Source organism: Sinocyclocheilus grahami, unplaced genomic scaffold (assembly GCF_001515645.1).
Source record: "Sinocyclocheilus grahami isolate Dianchi unplaced genomic scaffold, SAMN03320097.WGS_v1.1 scaffold719.1, whole genome shotgun sequence".
Taxonomy (NCBI): Eukaryota; Metazoa; Chordata; class Actinopteri; order Cypriniformes; family Cyprinidae; genus Sinocyclocheilus; species Sinocyclocheilus grahami.
The window spans coordinates 455,068-462,556 of NW_015505898.1; the positions used below are offsets into that span (position 1 = coordinate 455,068).

The 7,489-nt window shown below is 40.0% G+C and overlaps 1 protein-coding gene across 3 annotated transcripts in view; it reads left to right on the forward strand.

Moving 5' to 3' along the window:
* Positions 1–7,489, forward strand: part of LOC107560302 (synaptotagmin-1-like) — a 203,735-nt gene that overhangs the window by 108,710 nt on the left and 87,536 nt on the right. The window contains exon 1 of one of the 3 annotated variants that reach the window (XM_016244443.1): positions 159–365. The exons of the other annotated variants lie outside the window; for them this stretch is intronic. The gene's annotated coding sequence lies outside the window, so the exon portion shown is untranslated. Of the gene's footprint in view, positions 1–158; positions 366–7,489 lie in introns of those variants that run through there. 3 annotated transcript variants of the gene reach the window in all.

The following is a 7,489-nucleotide window of genomic DNA, read 5'->3' on the forward strand; positions in this document are numbered from 1 at the left end:
GACAGTGATTGAATCTAGAGAGAGAGAGAGAGAGAGAGAGAGAGAGAGAGAGAGAGAGAGTGTGTGCATGTGTGACGGAAGAGAATGACAGTGTGTGTAAAAGAAAGAGATAGGAAAAGGGAGGGTGTCGGGGGTAGGTGGGCGGGAAGACGAGTAGGAAGGCTGTGAGAGAGAGAGAGAAATTCAGTGCTGCGTGTCAGAGCGGTGTGTAAGAGAGAGAGACAGAGAGCGTGTGTGTACAGGGCATCCATATTTCTGCAGGACAAACGGTGGTGTTTTCACTCAATTCTGTTTCAGCCTCTACCTCCTGCTCTTCCTGACATCCAGCTCTGAACAAAAACCCAGGGGTGACTACAGACTGCCAGGTAGGGACACTTGACTGTGCTGAAAACAGAGTTTCCCTCTGTGTGTGTGTGTGTGTGTGTGTGTTAGTTACCTATAACCTCTGTAGCCAAGTGTACTGAACTGTTTCAGAAAATTCTAGTTCTAGAGACGCTGCTTTGAGTTTTAAAGTCTTGAAATGGCTCAGATAACAGTATCTGACTCAACTCATATGATGAGAATACAACACTACTTACCTATTTGCATGCATATGTGTTGTGATTACATGCTCAGCCATGTGAAAGGCTTTTGTATTTCATTACCGAGTGAAAACAATCCATAATAGCACTCACTAGAGTGTGAGACACACTGCTTCCTACCGCCAGTGCCTTGTGATGGCTGATTCCAGGAGGAATAACTTTACTAGCTTCCTACCGTCTACTGCCGCTCTCACTAATTCTGACACTGGCGACGAGGAGGTCATCTCCACACATCTCTCTCCCTGCCTGACCGTTTTCTTTGAAAACTGTCAGTTTGAAGGCAGCGAGAGGGTCTTTCTAGACACGACTGTTATTTACACAGAGCATTTAAGAGGACGGACTATCTGCTTTCTCTGAAAGAGCAGACATAAGAGTAGGTAGGCAGAGAAACAAGGATTGTCTGTCATTATAGTGGTGAAATTGTTATTATGTGCTTTTTGTTTGTACCCTACACACCCCTTCCCCCACATGCCCACACGTAGCTCTCATCTCATACCCCTTTTTTCCCAGTGGAGTTTGCAGCCCCTGACGTATGGAGTGATCAAACCTCAAGGCGCTATCACCTTCTGTATAGTAATTTTTCCCCGCCTTTCACACTCTCAGTGATGTCAAACCACACCTAATTGACAGATCTCTTCCGGTTTCACCATTTTTCAGCCCCTCATTTCAAGTTAAAGCCCCATTCCTCCATTAACTTGCGATCTAAAGAAGGAACAAAGGGGGTGCTGGATTGTGGTTAACACGCACAGTTGTTCTCTCATTTCAAAACATGAAAGAGGGGAAGAGTGGCTTATTGCGGAGCTTCAAACAACTTCTCTCCATTTGGTTCCATTCTCCTGCCTGGCATAATCCTCAAAAGCCACTGCATACCATCCATCCCTTTTTTTTAATGGATATTTTCTTAATCAAAGCAAACTGCACTCTGATTCCTTTTCATTTTCCCCAAAAGGCTGTTTTTACATCAATTTATTTTGTAGTCCTTGCTTTTGAATATTAATTTGTACTTTTAAGGTGGTACAGAAGGCATCACAGATGTTCATTTCTGTATGGCTGTTGGCACCACAGTACGATTGACCACCTCGGCCTGAGTTTAAGCTGCCACGCCTCTTGTTTGGTTCAGTACCATGGAGACTGGTTTGAATTGAGTCCATTGTCATTGAGCGCAGAAATAAACAATCTGTTTGTGTGTGTGTGTCCAGCTGTGGTGCCAGATCTCATACAGCATCAATAGTTAATGAGTGATGCTGGCAAGAGCTCTATTGATGTCTTTTTTTTTTACGTCTGTGTAATTTATATGAGCTTTATATTTGACAGAAGGTAGGACAAACAATGACCGTAGCAGGGCTGTAAAACCACCATAGACATGGATGGGGACGGGTCGACCTGTATGAGTCCGTGAAGAGTCGTAAATGTGCCGTACATTGACAAGTCAGTGTAATGCTGAGAGAGAACCCACACGCTTTTGTGAGGAAGAAAGACCAAACTGAAACAAAACTAGGTGTAAACGCCACGTGAGAGGTTGCTTGTTTGTGTGCATATGTATTGCAGTGACAAGTGTGAGTCTGTATGAGTGTTTCCCCCCTTTTTGGACTGTATTTGAGATTCACTTGCTGTTAGTGGGATGTTTTTTTTTTCTCTCACTCCACACGAGCTCACGAACTGTGCCTTGTGATTGGTCATCTCTCTAACACTCCGCAGGAAGAAATGACAGAATGGAATTAGGGTCACATGATCAGTGATGTGGGATTCGGCGCTCACAATCTCCTCTTTTTAATCTCCCTTATAGACTCTCTCTCTTTCTGTATCTCTCTTGCTGCGGATTTGGATTATCTAACGGATTTATCCTGCTGTCAAAAATTAGCTGTATGATTGTCTGCTTAGTGTATATGCTTACCAAGCAGCTGGTTCGAGCGTAATTCCTAATAAAAATAAATAAATAAATAGGGAGAAAAAAATACATATCTGCAGATGGCCACATTAGAGCACAGCACTGTGTGTAGTCTTAACCATGTGTATACTGTACAGCTATGGAAGCTAAGAATTGTATTATAGTTCCAGGAATTAATATTTTTTATCAGTTCTTTTCTACTGTCTGTTGTTCAACCCAAAATCAGGGCTTGCTCTTGCATTCAAAGAAGCAAGAGAGCATATAATCCTAGTAAAAAAATAATAATAATCTTAAAGAAATTAGTATAGTATTTCTATTGGAATTTTGTTACATAATTTGGAACCAATCCAAAAGGATGCTGTTAATAAGAATTGTCTATAAATCAAATAAGATCCTGTAACTGAACACTGAAATCTCAAAATTTGTAAAAGTTGCATTGTTTTTGATTGTCTTAAAAGTGCTAATGTGCATAAGACAATAGGCACAGACGTCAGTCTGAGGCTTATGTAAATAAACAATTTTAAAAATGCAACAGACGAAATGCAAGAAACTCCCTCTTAGGTGCTGAGGATACTGTTGACAGCTCTGAGCAAACGAGCCTCATAGCCGCCCACAGAGTGTGCTCTTTTCCACACTCTTCAACACAGCACACAGCTTTCAGAACCTCTTGCTTTTGGACAGCGCCACCTGCCTCGACACTTTCAGCACTGGACAGCGACACACTTCTTAAGTGAGTGGGCTGCTTTCAAAACCACTGTTCTGAGGACAGCGGCAATGTCAGTGGCTATTCTGTCAGTATACCAGTTTCTCTACATTCACCTTTTGCTCTTTCCATAAAAGGGTCAGAAATTAATGCTTAGGAGAAAAAATGTGGTTGCAAACCCTTTGTAGACTGATTGTTTCCCTTCATAGTTTCTTGTACTTTCTTAGGCATCATTGTTTTATTTTCTTTATTGTTCAAAAACTCACACACAACACAGGAGCAGCTGCCTAGCAACCATTTAGAACATCTTAGTAACTGCCTAGCAACCAGCCAAAACACCCTTCAGATAATATAGTACGCAGTCCTATAATATAATATAGTATGCAGCAATTGTTTGCATAAAATATTGATTAATTTGATAGAAAAAAAGATAATAAATCCTCAGTCTAAGGATGATGCAAGTTATGTTGTGTATATGACCATGTCCTCAAAACGGTGAAAATTCTCCTTTTATTCTGGTTCATGATTGAATGTTATGTGATCAACATTTTCAGATGTAATGTGCTTTTCATTCTTAGTAGTTTGCTGTTGTAAACGATGGGCCCTTCAAGCATTACATAACGCAGTGACGATTGATGTTCACTCATGCTACCATTATATAGACTCAGCTGCTTTCTTTCACTGTAGCAGGATGAAAATCACTGTGGCGCCTGTGTAGTGCATATGTGTTTAGCATGTTAGCTATATCGTGATGGTCACGCATATGTATGGGACATGCTAAATCATGAAATTCTCTTGTGTAAAGCTCTTGTCTAAAGCTGTTTCTTTTAAGCCGGCATGGTGTATTTCATGGTCACAATCGATGTAATTAATCTGGCCTTGGTCATACTGAATATGATGTATTACTCACCAAGCTTCTGACAATTCACCCTATTGATTTTAATACCTAATTTTCTTTTTTCTTTTTTTTGTACATTGTGAATACGTGGTAGACATGAAAGCTGAGCAATAATGTAGACCAGTGATTCAGATTTATTGTGCAGTTAAAAGTTCCCACCGATTCTGAAATGATGGCTGGAGTAATTTAATGCATGTTGAGCTACAATCATTTGATAATTTAATGTTGTGGAGCTTGACTCACATTTCCCAGAATTGTTCAATTTTATCTATACAACATGAAAAATAAAAGCACATGACATAAGCTGACCTTGAATATCTCTAACTCCTTAAAAGCTGGACTTTGTGATTCTAGAAGCGGCAGTGCTGAAGTGAGCCAGTAAATATAACGTGAAGACACACGTCCATAGTCTCCCACACGTGCAGCCAACACATGCAGTCGCACGCAAACAGAACGTCTCATCTCATTGTGCGAGTCAACCCACCCCACTGATGTCTCATGGTGATAATCACAGGTCAAAAGCTGTTTGCTTGTAGACGGATAGCAGGACAATAATCCGATCACTCTCTAAAGCCAACCCTTGTAAGCCCGTCACCTAATTGAGACAGCATGATGTTGCGGGCCGTGGTCATTTGCATGTGTACATTAGCATAATTTAATAGCCATAAGTGCATTTCAGCAGGCTGTTAATAACATGGCCTCCACGCCGCCAGATAAATATGTTCCTGTTTTTTATCATCTATACTGCCATGAAGAGACACAACCATCCATTTGCTTTCAGTCCGTTTCTCCTTCTTTCTGTGTCCTTCACTCTGTCGGTGAGCAGAATAAATGTTGAGGTTGGTTTCCTCTTCCCCTGAGGGTGTCTAATGCCGTATATGCTGTCCACAATCTACCAGATCATTTTGACCACTCTTACTCAAGCAGCTCTTCAGGTCTTGACCAGTGCAGTCGACTGTAAAGATTCAAAGGCAAAAAAGACAATGGATTATATCTGAAACAATCGGCTTACTGATTTTTCAGCAGCTGCACTTGAGAACGTCTCTCAAAAGGTCCAGGTGCATGTTCTCTGGGATTGTTGCACAGGTGGAGCAACCAATGCTTACAGATGAAACGGAAAACAAAGATCAGCGAAATGTTGGATGGAGATTCTTTATATGTATATATTTTTTCTTTTGTTCCAGCTGTTGTTTTTTGCAATGGAGCGTGTAAACAGGGCACTGATGGATTCTGTGTGCATAAAGAGAACTACTTGCTCTTTTTGTTTACTTCCTGTTCATTGCTTCTGAACTGACCCCTTCTATTCCTGTTGAAACAGCCAGTAACATGTAATTCTTGTGTCTTCAACCAATTAACCAATTAGATGAGATTTCATACTTATTGTCCTACTGCAGTTACCTACATTTTTTGGAATGGGGTATGAAAATGCTATTACACATCTGCTTACTATAAAAAACAGCATTGATTCTCAATAAACATTTCAAATGCTAGTAATCTGCATTATAACAGATCACAAAGACAGGGCTGGCCATTTTTTAAATAAATAAATAATAATAATAATAATAATAATAATAATAAGTAAACAAAGAAATAGATTAATAAATAACTAAAAATAAACAAACACAAGTATATATTATTATTATTATTCATTTTTAACATAACCTTTAGTAAAAAATATCGTAACTTTTGGAAATCCAAGTCAAAAAAGCACTTCATTCACCATAGTGGAAATGAAAGTTGAACGTATCGCATTATGGGACGCATTACATCATCTCAAACAGTGTGCTCTGTTTACATCATCCAAGTATTCATGCATGAATATCACATTCTGTGATCACTAAGTATACATACTACATACTGTGGCAGTATTAGTAGTCTGTTATCATGCTAATTCAAACATAACTGTGTTCCACTTCATTAGTTTGATTAAAAATGATGCAATGTATGCAGGCCATGTTGCCATATGTCTCCAGAGTAATTTTGTGCTATATATTCTTATTTAACACCTGCACACATTAATTAGATTTAAAAAGCAGTGGCTTATGCATGCAAGACATATTGTCATGTCTCAGGAGTAATTATTTTTTGTTAGAAATGTTATGCATTGGTATTTGTAACATATAGTATATAAATATATGAAGCCTATGCATAAGCCACAACCATAAAAGATGTTGACTATAAAGAAGGGAAGCTTGTGCGTGATTAGTTCAATGTTTAACAGAGATCACACAGTGTGCATCAGCCTTTCACCTGAGTCATACAGTATGTTGACTTCCTTAAGGGTCATTGAGCTAAATCACTTAATTTTACACAGTTGACACGTACTTCCTGACCTCCAAATAACACTAATGACCTTCCGATTGTAAAATCTCTAATCTCTGACACCCTCCAGTCTCCAGTAGCTTTTATAGCTGTGCATTTACAATGGCTCAGAGCTGCATGTCAAATAAGTCAAGATCCTCCAGTCACTATGCCCTAATTAAAGGCAAGGGAGTGCTTTCTTAAGAGCCCAGTGATGGATTGAAATCTTAAGAGTCATGACTGTATCGATGAGAGGAAAGGAGCCCTTCTTATCTCTAAATGTTCTCCTTTTTCTTCTTCCATTTGCGAGCATGCTCCTGCTTGCCGGCATTGGCATGTTCGCTGGGGAGAAAGATTATGCGGGAGTGGAGAGTAATTACGGCTGTAAGCCAGCCATTTGCGAGGTCTTATCAGTCAAATGATCGTGGTGTGGATCACATTAAAACACAAAGGCCGAGGCATGTCCTAAATGCAGTTCCCCATGACCCGTTACTCCATTTTATCTACTGTTGGCAGAACGTTTTCTTCTGTATCACCCATGACCAATTTTTTTGACGAAAGAATATTTAGAGTGTAAGTTTGGTAACACTTTATTTTGATGGTGCCTTTTGAACATTATGTTGACAATAAGTAATGTTGCACCTACATGTCTAGTAACTCTCATCAGAGTATTAGTAGACTGTTTGCTTAATATCTGCTAACTCTTTATTGTCATGGTCTCCCAACAGACGTTCTACTGACTATAAGTAACTTTGCCATTACATGTCAACTTATTCTAACCCTAACCCTACCAGTCTAATGAGAGTTAGTAGACATGTAGATGCAACATTACTTATAGTCAGGGGCAGACTTACCAATTAGGCAAAGGTAGGCGACCGCCTTGGGCCCCCAAAAGCCAAGGGCCCACTAAAATGCTTTTCATATAGGAGATGTGCATTATGCGCTGACATGCGAACGGTTGCTGTTTATGGTGTTTATTACCAAGACAACCATCCGAGTCAGTTGCGCCTGCAGGTGTACGGCTGTATGCACTGTGCGTACCATGAGCGCTCAGACTGACCTGAGATTTGCCCCGCAAACATTTCAGCAGTTATTATAGGCCTGTGTGTCCCGTATTT